The 16,044-nt window shown below is 39.3% G+C and overlaps 1 long non-coding RNA gene and 1 pseudogene across 1 annotated transcript in view; one reads left to right on the forward strand and one right to left on the reverse strand.

Moving 5' to 3' along the window:
- LOC144381482 (uncharacterized) overlaps window positions 1-16,044 on the reverse strand; it is a 108,785-nt gene that overhangs the window by 11,787 nt on the left and 80,954 nt on the right. The gene's annotated exons all lie outside the window — the stretch shown is intronic.
- LOC118519267 (large ribosomal subunit protein eL15 pseudogene) lies at window positions 15,368-15,970 on the forward strand (annotated as a pseudogene).

Raw genomic sequence — 16,044 nt, forward strand, 5'->3', positions numbered from 1 at the left:
GCATTCATTCATGCTGTGGAGAAACAGACTTCCACACATGCACACACATTACACACACACACACACATCAGTGTAATACAAAGCAGACTGTGGTAGGCATTACCACCATTCACCAATATACAGCTCTCTGCTTCTGGGCACATGGGAAGATTGAGAAGATTACACCTCTCTGTCTCTTTAAAATTAAGCATAACTATCTGACTTGATTTAGCCAATTAAATAACATGTTGAGTAAAAATATCATGATACTCCTATATGAAAGTATTTATTTCTAATACTCAGCTCTCTTCCCCACTCTTCTCTTGCCTCATTGACTGCAAAAGCCTAACTAAGAAGATTGAAGCCCTTTGGATCACAGAGTCATGGCCTGGAGTACGGCTGTCCTGGAGTCTTGTCCAGGTCTGTTTCGGACTTTGGGAGATGCAATAGTCTTTTGTCGTGTTAAGCCATAAAGTGTTTGGTTTTTACCTCGATGTAACCTTGCCTATTTTGACAGATACATATATTGTTACCAGAAGTGGGTGATTCCATAACAAAGAAACCTAAAAGATGTGACATTAGTGGAGAGGTTGGATGGTAGTGAGGAGTAAACTGATCCTAGAGGCTACAAAGATGGTAACCCATGTTAAAAGCAGTTAGAAAACTCTAGCCAAACTAACTTTTTAGGCAGATCATGAGTATAATGAAGTTGTAGTAATATGGGAAGAGATTGAGACACAGAGTCAGTAGTGTGTGTTGGCTGCAATTGACTATGCTTGACATGGTACTCTGAGAAAGAAATGAGCTGAAAAAAGTAATGACCAATTTGCAAGGGGCTAAGGGCAGATTGCTCCAAAATGGGCCACTTTGGCATGAACATTATTTTGAGCTAAATGCAACCAAAATCTAGCAGATTCAGGAAAAGCTCTTTACCTTTTCCTCAACTGCCTAAAAAGAATTTAGATAGAGGACCTGCTCCAGGAAGAGAGTGATCACCATAGATAACTACATTATGATAAAAACTAGGGGTGGTAAACAAAGAAGAATTTAGCAAAGTCTGTTTGTTAAAATTCCTATATCCCATTATGTGGCCCAGCAAACATTTTTACCAAATATTTACTTTTTTTCATCTTCCTACAAATTGCATTTCTTCCCATTGAGGTCCCAGACTCTTACTCCCTTCTCCTTAGTTCAGAATGATATATGTACCTCATTTTGTCTGTCTTTGGAATTTCATGTGTGTATGTGTATTCCCCATCATATGAAACTAAATTTGATAGTCATCTGTTAATCTGTCTCTTGTCAATTCAATTCTTAGTACAGATAGAAGGATCTGAAGACATAGGAAGTTTCTCCCCAGCACAAGCATAATGTTTAAAAATAAAATGGAGAGGTCTAGAAATTAAGAGAATGTTGATATTGCTTCTTAACCTCAAACAGAAAAAAAAAATGAGGACTTTTAGCAAAGATGGCTCATTAAAACTGAACCTTGTACTGGGACCAAATTAAGAATATGTCATCAGATCTATTTTGAAGATCTCTGGATAAACTAAAGTAATTCAGGGAAAACATAAAATTAAGGTGTAGTGTCCAGTAAGGCTTTCCCCAGTTGGTTAAGATGGCTCAGTGAAAAGAAACTATAGAGTTTTTTCCCCCTGTGCCTGGCAGTCTCAGGTAGCTATAATTCACTCAAGGAGAGGCTAGGCTAGTAGCTCATGAGGGTAAAAAAGTAAAGAAATATAGTTGATTTGAAAACTAAGATCTAAGTCTTGAGGACTGTGTGTGTGGCCATTGGTATGTAGAACTGCCTGGAATTGAACAGAAAAGAATCTAAGATTTTGAGAGAATCATACAGCAAAAGAATCATATAGGCTGGACTAAAGAAGACTGACGTTTTGGAACTAAAAATGATCCTTAGGCCCTCAAACATCAATGGGCAGGGAGTGGGCTGAGAAAATGCTGTAGCCCTAAAGAAGGCATTTCTAGCACTACTCAAGAAGGATAATGGAAAAGAAAAAGTCTCACAGAAGAAAGAGCCAAGAGCTACAGAAAACAATAGACTGATGAGCCCTTCGTCAGGGAATAGCATAGGGGCCCTAATCACACGCAACATTTTCTGTTCTCTAGGTTGAGAGTTGTTGCAACATTTACCCAGGGGGATTTCAGTGTTGCAGTGTACCAGGGAGGTGTGTGTATCTTTATTCTCCCTCCAGCTTAATGCTATTGTTGCTATCCTGACAGTGTTATAGTCATATATTGGGTATGTGGGAGAGACACAACTTACCTAATTAGTTTATAGGACTGTGCAGTAAGAGGAGATATGCCAGGACCAAAGTGACCAAAGGCCTCACTCAGAGACGCTACACTTGGAGTGGGATGCAGTTAGCTGGTTGAACTTTTGGGCTATCATCATTTAGGGAGGGGTAAACACTTTGCACGTCAGAAGGAAATTAAACTCACTGTGTGTTTTGTGATAGAATTAGGTAGTCATCAGGGCTGTCCACCAGATGTTTCCAGCTCTCCTTCAGGCACATGGTAGGGGAGCATGTTTTGCCCTCTTGAAATTGAATGTGGCATTTGACCTGCTTTAGTCAATGAAATTTTTTCAGAAGTGCTACAAGTGATTTCTAGCCGTAAGTTTTAAGAGCCAATATGCAATTCTGTCCTCTTTCTTTCTGTCTGCTTTGACAACAGTGCTTCAGATAAAGGCCACTTCAGCAGCCTGGGTCCCAGAGTGAGGATGATGTGAAGCAGAGCTCACAGCTTACCTGTGGAAGATGCTTGGTATGAACAAGTTCTTCCTATATTAAGCCAGTGAGGTTGCAAGGTTGTTTTTCAACCCAGCCTAACTCTCCTGTTGAGATTGATCTATTAATAAGGGTAGAAGGATCCTCATGATTTCATCCCTGCCTACTTCTCAAGCCATAACCCCAATCATTCTCTGATACATTTGTTACTCCATCAGCACCAGTAAACTTTAACTTTTTAAATTAAAATCACTATACTATATAGAGCATGGATTGGGGAAAAGAAACTAAAGAATCACAGTCAAATTTATAGATATTGACAACCCCTCACAAATACACAAAAGGGAGTATAGAGAGTAAGAACATAAAAGGTTGAGGACAAAACAAAGGTATTTAAAAGCTGAGTGGAGGAAGCCATTGAAAGGCTGGGAGAGAGGCAGAAGACAACCTACCAGAGAAGTTCTGCAGAAATCAAGGGGGAAACATTTCAAAGCCGAAAAATCTACAGCATCAAGACTGACAAAAAGATGAGATAGGATGAGGATTAAGAAGAAGCAACTGGATTGGACAATTAACAAGCTTGTGCTGTCTTCAAGAAGAATTTCAATGGAGGAAAGGATCAAAAAAAGGACTGAGACTTGGAGACAGAATGGGAAGAGGGAGGGAAAATTCATGGAGGACAAGCATAAGCTTGCTGCTGGCAGTCACTGTCTCATTCTTTCCAGAAAGTAAGTCATCCTCTCATGTTGCTTTGCCCCCAAGTTCCAGAGATCCAATCCAAGAAATCATACTGGGCCCAACCCAGGTGTGTGATAGATAATCTTGGTGCAAAATCTCTGTAAGAACCAGTGTGGACTTAAAATCTAAGCTATTCCAAGTCTGAGAATGTGCAAGCCTAAATCCCTGGATAAGTCTCTCCAAACAGCTTGGTCTCTGAGGGTAGCTTAGTGTGGTGGAAGGAGCCAACATTTATTATGCTTCTTAGATCTGGCATTCCGTTTAATCCTCATGACAGCTCTACAAGTTGTACATTAAAATCTCCATTGGGTGAATAAGAAAACCAAACCTCGGAGTGTTTAGATGATAACTCAAGGTCAAACTGTTGTAGGCAGCAAGGTCACAATATCTTCCTGACTCCACAGTCCAGGCCTGTGTCATACTTCCTCAACTTGGGGTGGACACCACTGGGGTACATGACCCCACACCATGATATAGAGGAACAAATAGGGTTAAACACAACACAATCTTTTAAAGAAATAAATCTATTTATGTGGTATAATTTACATAAGTGCAGTGTAAGTCACATAAGTTTTTAAGATAAAACCGGAGATACCCCATTATCCCTAGACACTGTCTTATGTGTTCATTTGCCAGGATGAGAAATACTGTATGTTTATACCATCTAGAAAGACCTGGGCTTACAGACAAATTTCTTAAACCAGAATCACAATGAATCAGGGGTGAGAGCAGCTAGAGCTCATGTGCAAGGCAAGTCTCTCACTGAATTACATCCTTCTGCAGTGCCAGGCTTCCAAGTGCACATAAGTAACTGGTCAGTTGGAAAGATTACTCAGAGATATGGGGCCATCCCATTTTTTGCCCTGGAAAAATACCAAAAAAGCAAGCTTTTCTCTATATTTCCTCTCCACCCCCCCACCCCAAAAAAGGATTTTGGCCAATTGAAATATAAACATTATCAATATAAATAGGCCAATATCTACTGATATCTGATTTATTCATTTAGCTTTACATACATATTGAAAAGCATATATTTATATTTAACAATATTGCATTTGTCCAGTCTTGCAATACTTGAAACGACTTTATTCAAATGTCTCACATGCACCTGTCTGTATTGCTCTCACCCTCATTTGACTCACTTTTCAGATTCTAACAATTTTCCAGAGCCCATCATCTGCTTTACAATCTAAATTGACTGAAAAACAGCTATTTTTTAAAAGATTTTCTTTATTCATTTGAGAGAGAGAGAGATACAAAGACAGAGACAGAGAGAGCACAAGCAGGGGGAGAGGCAGAGGGAGAGGGAGAAGCAGACTCCCTGCTGAGCTGAGAGCCAGACTTGGGGACTTGGGGCTCGATCCCAGGACCTGGAGATCTGATGACCTGAGCTAGAGGCAGATGCTTAACCGACTGAGCTACCCAGGTGCCCTGAGACAGTTATTTTTAATTTGTGTAGACGCCATCAATGAAAATCTCATCCCAAGCCACAAGTACCCATCATATATTTTTTCAGGGATATATATTTTTTAATTTGTCTTGTAGGTATTTATTTGCAAATATCCACTGTATTGCTCTCAAAATGACCTTTAAAACTTTAAGTCTTCCTTATAGTCAAAACTTAAAATTACTTGGTCGTACAAACAAGGGCTAAGGCTGTGTCAAAATTTTGCTGTTTTTTTTTTTAAATCAATTCTCAAAAAACTTTCAAAATTAGCATTCCTTAAGGTGTTTCTAAGCATATGAGTCTTTCCCAAATATGTCTTTATTATTCAAAATAAAGTAATTGAGGGAGTACCTTGTAATGTGGAACTCCCTCTTCCCTGAGTGATAATTGTTTAAGGGAAAAGAAAAACTCACCATGTAGTCAAATGGTAACTATTTATGTCAGTGCAAAAACCTGCCTCTAGAACCCAAGAGTTTAAAAGGGAGTCCTTAATTAACTATTAACAATTCCAAAGTAGGTTATACCTTGATAGCATGAAGAAATCAGCCATAGAGTAATTATAAATTTCTCTTCCTCCTGCCTCAGTTTTCCCCTCTCCTTTCTTGCCCATATTTGATTTCAATTCCATAGCAACTGATAGCACTTGCTGAACCTACTGCAAAGCCCCAAATGAACTGTGATTTGGTAGTTTGGGATCATGTCAACATAGACTTTCTCTAAGGGAATGGCTCACGAATGAGGGAAAATCTATTTTCATGTGTGACTAAAAACCAAACTGAGATCAACAAACTGAGAGCCCCTTGAGCCTATCACTTAAAAATCTAATAAAAGTACATTCAGGGGTCTTCATTAAAAGCTGACATTCTTTGAGTGATATTTACTTAATGATATTATCTGACATTCCCTGAGGTGATGTTTTTCTAAAATACCTCTGAGTAGTTCTTCCAATGCCTAATAAAAGTGTTCTTCTATGCTGATCACTTCCATGTTTATATTTCTAGCCCTGATTTTCATCCACACTCCACTCCAATAGGCTCCTTGAACACCACGTCAAACCCTAGGACGTCCCACTACCACCTCAAACTCAAACGTGCACAATAATGAATTCATTTTATTCTTTGTGTAGAGGGTTTTCTAAAGGATATCCTTGCATCATCTCACCTTGGAAAAGAGAAAATAAGTTACACTTAATACATTTTGACTTAGAGTATATAGGTCTGAGCAAATTAATTGCTTTGTAGTGATCAGAAAGAACTGGTCATAAAATAGTCCCAGTCCTTTCTATAGTGAAATTTTGTGTGCCACGGCAAGATTTTAAAAGTTGAGCTAATAATAATTACCTACTTGTTTTTCTGACCACGTCCATCCAGTGAGAATTAAATGTTTCCTTCTGTTGCTTTAATACCCCTGAGTGAGCACTGCTGTGTGTTGTTTATACATGCATGCTTGTGGGTATATGTGTACCTTTGTGTGTTTCTGTATGTGTATGTTTGCATGTGTGTGTATCTTGCATTTGTATGTAAATGTCTGTGTGTGTGTGTGTGTGCACTATACAAAGATTCAACCCCACTCCCAGTAGAACCCTTACAGTCAGCATACCTCCATCCTCTTCAGCTCTAGCTCTGCCCTTTCATCAGTCGACCATCAACCCCTTCTGTCCATAGGAGGAATATCCTGAATTAAGTCCATCCCATCTTGGAATCAGAGGGAAACAGACTGTGGGAGCCAATTTTTTCTCTGTTTACCACATTTAAATGAAAGCAAAGACACAGACCCTTTGCCTTATACATAAACGTAAGACTTTCTCCCCACATCTTTAGAACTATATTTAGTATGGATATATTAGGTGCATATAATGCTTTTAAAAAGTGCTAAAAGGGTATTTTAAGGTCAGGATATCAAAATGACACAAAGAAAATGGAGAAAAATAAATTCTTAAGTGTATAAGCATAGGGTATTTATACATTCAGGAGAAAAAAAATATTTAACATACTTTTTTTTTTTAAAGATATTTTTTATTTATCTATTTGACAGAGAGATAGCACAAGTAGGCAGAGTGGCAGGCAGAGGGAGAGGGAGAAGCAGGCTCTCCGCTGAGCAGGGAGCCCGATGCGGGGCTCGATCCCAGGACCCTGGGATCATGACCTGAGCTGAAGGCAGCTGCTTAACCAACTGAGCCACCCAGGTGCCCCTATTTAACATACGTTTTAAAGCCAATTAGCTAAAAACATCATTATGAGAAAATGAGCTAATAATGGACTTGGAAGAAAGAGGTCACTTCTTGTTTTTATTTTATTTAAATAGCTCTTGTTTCGGGAGCTTGATTTGATCAACGCACAGGGGTTGGTGAGAGAGGATAAGCTGCTTTCCCATTCCTATAACTAACTTTGGGACTATGTGCAACATTCTTGACATAGACTTCCCCTCCGACACACACACACATACACACAGCCTTTTCCTCCTGTCACCGATCATTGTTCTTCTTCATCTCTCATAAACAACGAAGTCCCAATTACTCTCTGAGGTTCTTTTATGATGTCTTCCTCTCCACCCCTACAGCTATCGCTTCAGTCCAGACCCAGCTCCTGAGACTCTGATGATCACAACTCCCTCCTTACTGATCTCCCTGACCCCAGATTCTTTACCTAAGTCCATCTTGCCCATGACACCAGATTAATCTTCCTAAATGCTGCATTTCCTTATTCTACACTGGTGCCAACTCATTGGTTATCAGCAAATCAGGCTGCATTTAAATGAGGGCCACTGAATAGAAAGGGGATGATAAGAGGCTTTCTGAGCCCCTTGGCTAACAGATAAGGACATTTTCATGGGGTAGAGGAAATCAATATCTCAGCGGGTCTAGCCTTGTCCATCAGTCGGCAATCTCCAGAAACATACCCACTTTGCAGAGGCCCTCATGGTATATTTCCATTTTTGCGCATGTCTTACCTTCCTAAAAATATAAACTTCCTAAAGATAGGGACCATGTGTTAAGTTGTGAGGATATCCTCGGCAGTGGCCTGGGGGTACGAGACTGGCTGCATGCAAGTGCCACCTCTCTGTGACCTCTGCCACCTTGGACAAGTCATGTGGTTTTTTGAAATTTATTCTTTATATGTAAATGAAATCAAGAATACCTGCCTCAACCTAGTTTCAATCATTAAATTCGCCAATTCAGCTAACATGCTTCCTGTGGTACCTGGCACACAGTAGGTGTTGAATAAATTGTAGTAACTGATTTTTTTTGCTGAATGGCATGCAGCTGCAGCAGCTGAAAACCCATGAAGAAGTGTGCTGTGAGCATTCACTGCTCTGAAATTCTGCCTGTGAGACCTACAAGCAGCACAACAAAGGCCCTAAACCCGATCGCCATGGCCAGCATTTAATCCGATATTTGGTTCTGGGATGACAAGGCTGGTAAGCAAAGCAGCTGGTTTTCAGAAAACCCCCAGCCCCTCCACAGAGATCCCCGGCTCCAAGAGCTAGCCAAACAGAAAATGAGCTATTCGTGTAAATCTCTGTGCCTCTATTCCAAAGCATTGAAATGAGTTTATCTTGAAGGGCATCTTAATCTCCTCATTCTGTTCTCTCTGACAAGTACGCTGGGTATTGCTCCTCATCTCCCCCTGGAGAAAAGGTGCAAACTCAGCACCTAATAATAAACCATCACTGTGCCCAGAAAAGTAAGGGGAGGTTTCAGTCTCTCCCCATTTTTGAAAGGTCATTAAAAAAAAGGTTATTGTTTCTCTGTTACCACTAGATGGTACTAGCCAGCTGCTTGTCATCTCTCTTACGTTGTTTTTTGTTTACTGACTGATATCATGCTTTTAGAAGTGAGACTTCGGGAGACCCTGGTCAGTCATCGGAAAGTCACCAAGGTGCCATTTCTTAGATGTGTCAGCACTTCCCCTTGGCCTTCATTTATATAAAGTCCTTCTTTGCCCTATCCTGGATAATGGAAATATTTAGTAATCATACAGATGATTCATGCCACATTTGCCCCTGTGTTTGGGACCTTAGGAAGCCCTGGGAGAGATGTGGGACACAACGACCTTGAATTGAAGGCAGCCAGAGCGAAAATTGGATTTTCCACTATTCTCAGGAGTCCTGTTCTGCTGCCTCTTTATTTAGGATATCTTAGTCCTCTTGTCTCAGACTCCCAGCACATCCCCAATGCCTTAGGTTTTCCATACAGAAAATTGGAACTTCCTTCTCTTTTCTGGATGGGGAAGACAGCAGTTGTTCTTGCAATAAGTCATGGGAGATACTGGGAGAGACTGGAAAGTAGGACCCTGAAATCTGACCTTCTTCTTTCCCAAGCTATTTTAAGAGAATTAAGGGGCACCCCCATCCCTACCCCAATAAATTTTTTTTTTAAGACATTAGATTCCACTAAAGCCCAGCCCCATCTGGGATGGATGGATTGTAGGAAGTGGGGAAAGGGGTTTAGGTACTTGATATTGTATTTTATAGTTAGGTTATGAGAATTAACCAGGAACCAATGGGGGGAGAGGTGTGTGTGCTATGCTAATCCAAGATTAGTTAGGAGTAATCATTTGGGGTTGGGTATCCATCACGTAGCCCCAACACTTGACAGGGAACAATTGCTGAATCTTTCTGAGCCTCAGTTTCCCCATCTGGAGAAAAATGCATTTTTTTGGTAAGATCATTAGAAGGACAGAGAGAAATAAAGTTTGTAAAGCTCCTGGCATTTAGCAGGATTTCCCCAAACGTTCCTCCTCCTGAAATAGCTATAATGGCCAGTAGTCCCCAACTACCACCCAAGCCTCTCCCTAGGCTAGAGACTGAGTTCCCAGGAACTGGTCCCTTGTCACTGTAATTAGTGTAAGATGTAGGAAAACCTTAAATGCCAAACCTTTGCTCTCACTTTTCATAACAGTAGCAGTGGCTTCCACACCTGTCTATATGCCCCATTTGTCTCAAGAAGGGGCGCCTTCAAATCTCTGGAGAGGTTACCATCTGTGAGACAGCTGCCTATTTCTAACCATTTTCATAAAGAAGTATTTCATTTCCTTAAAGAGGATTTTTCTTTTGAAAAGAGAAACAATTTTGCTTCATTGTTTTTTCTCCCAGAAATATTTCCTAAAGACCAGTGAGACAAATCAAAGGGACAATGTGAAATGATGGTATAATCTTTCCTATCTCAGTTGAATGAAAGTAGAGTGAGATTAGCAGGTCGTACTATATAAATGCTACAGGAACACAGGATGACATTAAGCTAACATAGAATATTTGTCTCTAGATATAGAGAACAATAGATTTAAAAAGCAATAATTTGAACTAACTACAACACATTCTAATTACATGGGGAAAGGATGATTGAAGTTTTACTTCTTTCAGTGAAAGTTACTCAACAGCAAGTTATTACCATCCAGCAAGTAAGTAGTCGGAGTGAGCAGAGTCTCGTGTTAAAGCAAGAATTAAGGAACTTTCTAGTTATCATTAAAAATTGTAGGCAGCTCAAAGCTAGTCCCAGAAGAGCATAAAATGAAAGAAAGCTAAGTTTGGGGAAACCTACATGGGCTGAAAGAACAAAGAATAACATCTATCATATGATAATTTCTGATTTGTGCTTTCAAAGGACCTGAAACTTTTAGAATGTTTAACTTAAAAACTTCAAAGTTAGAATGAAAACTTTGGTGTCTTTGGTAATGGACAACTCCAGCATTATACTGGGAATGATTCCAAAAGCCATTTGTGTGAAAGAGAGCTTGGATCAATTAGTGATGCCTGGGTGCTGCAGACGAGAATGGCTGGTTCAGGGTCTCTCCAGTGTACTTCTAATACCTTGTGCACAGACCTTTCAGGATATTTATACATCATTTGATAATCATTTGTTTGTATGATAGACATTCTTCTTTGCAGCCCCAGCACTGACAAAGAATCAATGAATCCATTTGTAAATACAAAAATAATTACTCCTGGATTCTGAGAGAATGATGGAGTAGGAAGCATCAGAAATCTGTCTTCCCACCCGGACAACTGCATTGGCAGAATCTGTCTGATGTAACTATTTTGGAATCCTGGAGTCTATTGAGAGCTTGCAACAAACAGAGGAAATCTTGGTCAGTAAATTAAGGTAAGTTATGGTTAACCTCAGTCAGTTTCAGCACATTAGCAGGTATCTATCCATCACTACCCAGCCCCATGGCAGGCAGCTGTGCATGTGTCCCTGGAGCAGCTTGCACATAGCTTATGAGAGCCAGAGGGGCAAAAAGGACCTTGTCCTTCAAATATTGGAGATCTGTGCTCTGATCATTGACTGCTGCTTCTGATCAAAGGAGAGCAGCTAAAGGCAGGCAGCCATTGTTGCTGTACCTCCTTCTGTTGAAAGCCCCTCCATCTCTGGCTGAAGTGACTTTCAAATGATTTAAAGGCAAAACTTGATTGAGTTTCCAGACAAAGAGATTATGGGAATTATTTTGCTCTATTCTTTTGTATAACTTTTCTGTAAGTTTGGAATTATTTCAAAAGAAAAAGGAAAAAGAAAATTTATCATTGCAAAAATACATACACACATACAAACATACATACATTAAGTAAATAAGTTGTCTTAGTTGGGTTCCCCAAAAAGCAGAGAGCAGACAATGACCTGGGTACAGTATTTATCTGGGAAGTGATGCCAGGATGCAGAATTTGGGGGGAAGGAGAAGTTGAGTGAAACAGGGAAGAATGAAAAGCCAATATGATGATGTTTGTTCATGTAGGTGTTGCTGGAGACAATCTGGGCTTGACTGCACATTTCTATCCATCTTTATAAAGAAGCACTTCAATTCTCAGCAGAAACCTATATTGTCTAGAAGAGAGCGGAATGATATATTCAAAGTGCTGAAAAAAAACCCTGCCAACCAAGAATACTTTACCCAGGAAAGTTGTCCTTCAGAAACAAAGGAGTGATAAAGACTTTTCCAAACAGAAGCTGAGGGACTGTAGTACCAGTAAGCCTGTCTTACAAGAAACACTGAAAGTAGTTCTTTAAGGTGAAATGAAAAGATGCTAATTCATAACATGAAAACATAAAAATTTACAGGGCACTGATAAAGGTAAGTATATAGTCAAATTCAGTATACTCTAATTCTGTACTATGGTAATGTATTAACCATTTAATTCTAGTAATATGCTAAAGGACTAGAGTATTAAAAATAACTATAGTTACAGTCCTTTGTTAATGAATACACAATATACAAGAAATAAATTGTGACATCAAAAATATGAAAAGAGGGAGTAAAAAAGTAAAGTTTTTATATGAGATTGAAGTTACTATCAGGATAAAATAGACTTGTGTCTTTAAGATGTTTTATGTAAGCCACATGGTAAGCCCAATGCAAAAATCTACAGTAGATGCATAAAACATAAAAAGAAGGATATCAAAACATATCGCTATGAGAAGTCATCAACTCACAAAGGAGGACAGCAAGAGAGGAAGGAAGGAAAAAGGGAAATGCAAAAAGCCAGAAAATAATAAGATGGCATTAGTAAGTCCTTAACTATTAATAATTATTTTAAAGGTAAATGGATTTATTCTTCAGTCAAAAGCCATGAAGTGATTAAATGAATAAAATAATAAGGCTCAACTATACACAACCTACAAGAGACTCACGTCAGCTTTAAGGACACACATATGCTCAATGTGAACAGATGCAAAAAGATAGTCCATGCAAGTGCAAACCAAAAGAGAATAAGGGTAACTATATCTATATTAGACAAAAAAAGACTTTAATACAAAAGTTGTAACATGAGATAAAGAAAATATATGTGTGTGTGTGTATATACACATATATATATTATATACATTACCACATATAAAATAATAAAAGGATAAAAGGATCAATTCATCAAGAGGGTATAATTGGGGCACCTGGGTGGCTCAGTCGTTAAGCGTCTGCCTTCGGCTCAGGTCGATCCCGGCGTCCTGGGATCGAGCCCCACATCAGGCTCCCTGCTCAGCGGGAAGCCTGCTTCTCCCTCTCCCACTCCCCCTGCTTGTGGTCCCTCTCTCACTGTCTCTCTCTCTGTCAAATAAATAAATAAAATCTTAAAAAAAAAAAAAAAAAAAGAGGGTATAATAATCACAAATATATATACACCCAACATTAGTGGTCCTAAATATACTAAGAAAATACTGACAGATTTGAAGGGAGAAAAGACAACTACTATCATAATAGTAGAGTACTTCAGTACCCCACTTTCAACAATGGATAGATCATACAGACAGAAAATCAATAAGGTAACATTGGACTTGAACTATACTTTAGATCAAATTGTCCTAACAGAATGTATGAAACATTCTATGTGATAACAGCAGAATACACATTCTTCTCAAGAGCATATGAAAGTTTCTCCAGGATAGATTATATGTTAGCTCACAAAACAAGCATCATTCACACTATTTATTTATTTATTTATTTATTTATTTATTTATTTATTTATTTGACAGAGAGTTAGAGAGAGCCGGAGAGCACAAGTGGAGGGAATGGCAGAGCGAGAGGGAGAAGCAGGCTCTGCACCAAGCAGGGAGCCTGATACGGGACTGGATCCCAGGACCCTGGGATCATGACCTGAGCCGAAGGCAGATGCTTAACGACTGAGCCATCCAGGTGCCCCTTATTCACACTATTTAAATCACAGAGGTAACCCAAATGTTTATCAATGAATGAATGAATGGATAAGCAATGGAATATTATTCAGTCTTTTAAAAAGAAATTTTGACATATGCTATAACTTTGATAAACAAACATTGAAGATAGTATGGTGAGTGATATAAGCCAGTCACAAAAAGACAAGTACTGTATGATTTCACTTATATGAAGTACATAGAGTAGCCAAAATGATAGAGATGGAATGGTGGTATCAAAGGGCTCGAATAGCGGGGAATGGGGAATTGTTATTTAATGGATAAACAGAGTTTCAGTTTTGCAAGATGAAAAGAGTTCTAGAGATGGATGTGTGGTGGTTATTATACAACAATGTGAAAGTACTTAATACCACTGACTTATACACTTAAAAATGATTAAGATAGTAAATTTTATATGTTATTGTACTATGATAAAAATACTAGAAAAAATTAAATGTATGCCTCTTTGGTTCTTTCCACCATCTTCTTTCCCATCCTTCCTTCCTTTTTTATTTTTTTCCTTCCATTCCTGGTCCCTGATAACAACTGAACTGATTTCTGCCCTTATAATTTTCCTTTTTTCTAGAATACGATATATAAATAGAATCACATGGTAGGCAGTGGACTTCTGTGCTTGGCTTCTTTCACTTAACATTACACTGTAGGGCCTCAACCTTGTTACTGCATGAATCAACTTTGTTCCTTTTTACTACTTGTGTTGTATGGATGTACCACAAGTTGTATATTATATTCCAGTGGATAGACATTTGGTTGGTTTCCAATTTGGGGTTTTATGAATAAATCTGATGTTAACATTTACATGCAGATCTTTGTGTGTGAGCTACTTATAATTTTTAATTTTTTAAAGTTATTTTTTCTAATCTCACAGCATTCCAAATAGTGGGACATTAGTGGTCCTTCCAGTCACCTAAAGGTAGGAGGTGTCAGGAATTGATGAGGGCCAGTTCAAGTGGTTTTAACTGGATGTCACTCTAAAATCTCCCCTTTATCCCCATTCTGCTTTGGTATTCCATTCAGTTCCAAATGCAGTTTTCTGATCTGACTCACATCTTAATTCCAGGCACTTGTTAGAAATTACACTGGTTGCAAAATGGCAGGAAGAAAAGATCAAATCTCTTTTGGATTTAAATTTGGAATGAAATGGGACTTTTGTTTAAATTCAATAGAAGCAGTTAACAAAGGAATAGAGACTTGAAAGATGTTTCATTAAAATTACCCATAATGCTACTCTGAGTGATTCATGGTTTTGAGCATTTAAATGAGTCATATTCATCCAAAAGCCTAAACTAATTTCTATTGTAAATGAAGTTCTTAGGGAAATTCTATTAACCATTTAAGCACCATGCAAATTCTCCCCAGCTCAGGTTCTACCTCCTTCATGAAGGAGGCTCCTACCTCAATCAATTTTCCCTTCTCTGATTCTCTGAGTTCCTATTGACAATATAATACTACTCATTTGCTCTCTTATATAAGGTATGCATCTTTATTCAATTCAGTGTGTGTGGAGACGCCTGGGTGGCTCAGCTGGTTAAGCATCTGCCTTCAGCTCAGGTCATGATCTCAGGGTCCTGGGATCGAGCCCTGCATCGGGCTCCTGGCTCAGCGGGGGGCCTGCTTCTCCCTCTGCCTGCAGCTCCCCATGCTTGTGCTCTCTCTCTCTCTCTTTCTCTGACAAATAAATAAATAAAATCTTGAAAAAAATAATTCAGTATGTTTGTGTGTATGTTTATGTGTATCTTTGGGGAGAAGGGCTCTTTTCTTTCCATCTGGTATCAGCCATCAGCTCCAAGGTAAGCCAAGATGGGTGCCTACAAGTACATCCAGGAGCTATGGAGGGAAAAGCAGCCCTATGTAATGTGCTTTGTTTGCAGGGTGCACCACTGGTAGTACTCCTAGTTCTCTGAGCTCCACAGGGCCTCCCTACCTCACTCAACCCACCCAACTGCTTGAGAAAGTGCACAGACGGGTGTATAAGGCCAACCAGGGTTATGTCATATATCGGATTCATGTGCAACGTGGTGGCTGCAAATGCCCAGTTCCTAAAGGTGCTACCTACAACTAGCCTGTCCATCGTGGTGTTACCAGCTAAAGTTTGCCTGAAGCCTTCAGCCTGTTGCAGAGGAAAGAGCTGGACACCACCGTGGGGCTCTGAGAGTCTTGAATACTTACTGTGTTGGCAAAGATTCCACATACAAATTCTTTGAGGTTATCCTCCTTGATCCATTCTACAAAGCTATCAGAAGAAATCCTGACACCCAGTGGATCACCAAACCAGTCCACAAGCACAGGGAAAGCAAGAGCCGTGGCCTTGGAAAGGGTCACAAGTTCTGCCACACTATTGGCTATTCTTGCTTTCCGACATGGAGAAGACACAATACTGTCCAGGTCTACCATTACTGCTAATATAAGTAATGTTGTAAAGTTCTTACCTAATAAACAATTTAGGACAGTCGAAAAAGAAAAAAAATATTTCATCT

The sequence above is a fragment of the Halichoerus grypus genome, chromosome 4 (genome assembly GCF_964656455.1).
Source record: "Halichoerus grypus chromosome 4, mHalGry1.hap1.1, whole genome shotgun sequence".
NCBI classification, from domain to species: Eukaryota; Metazoa; Chordata; class Mammalia; order Carnivora; family Phocidae; genus Halichoerus; species Halichoerus grypus.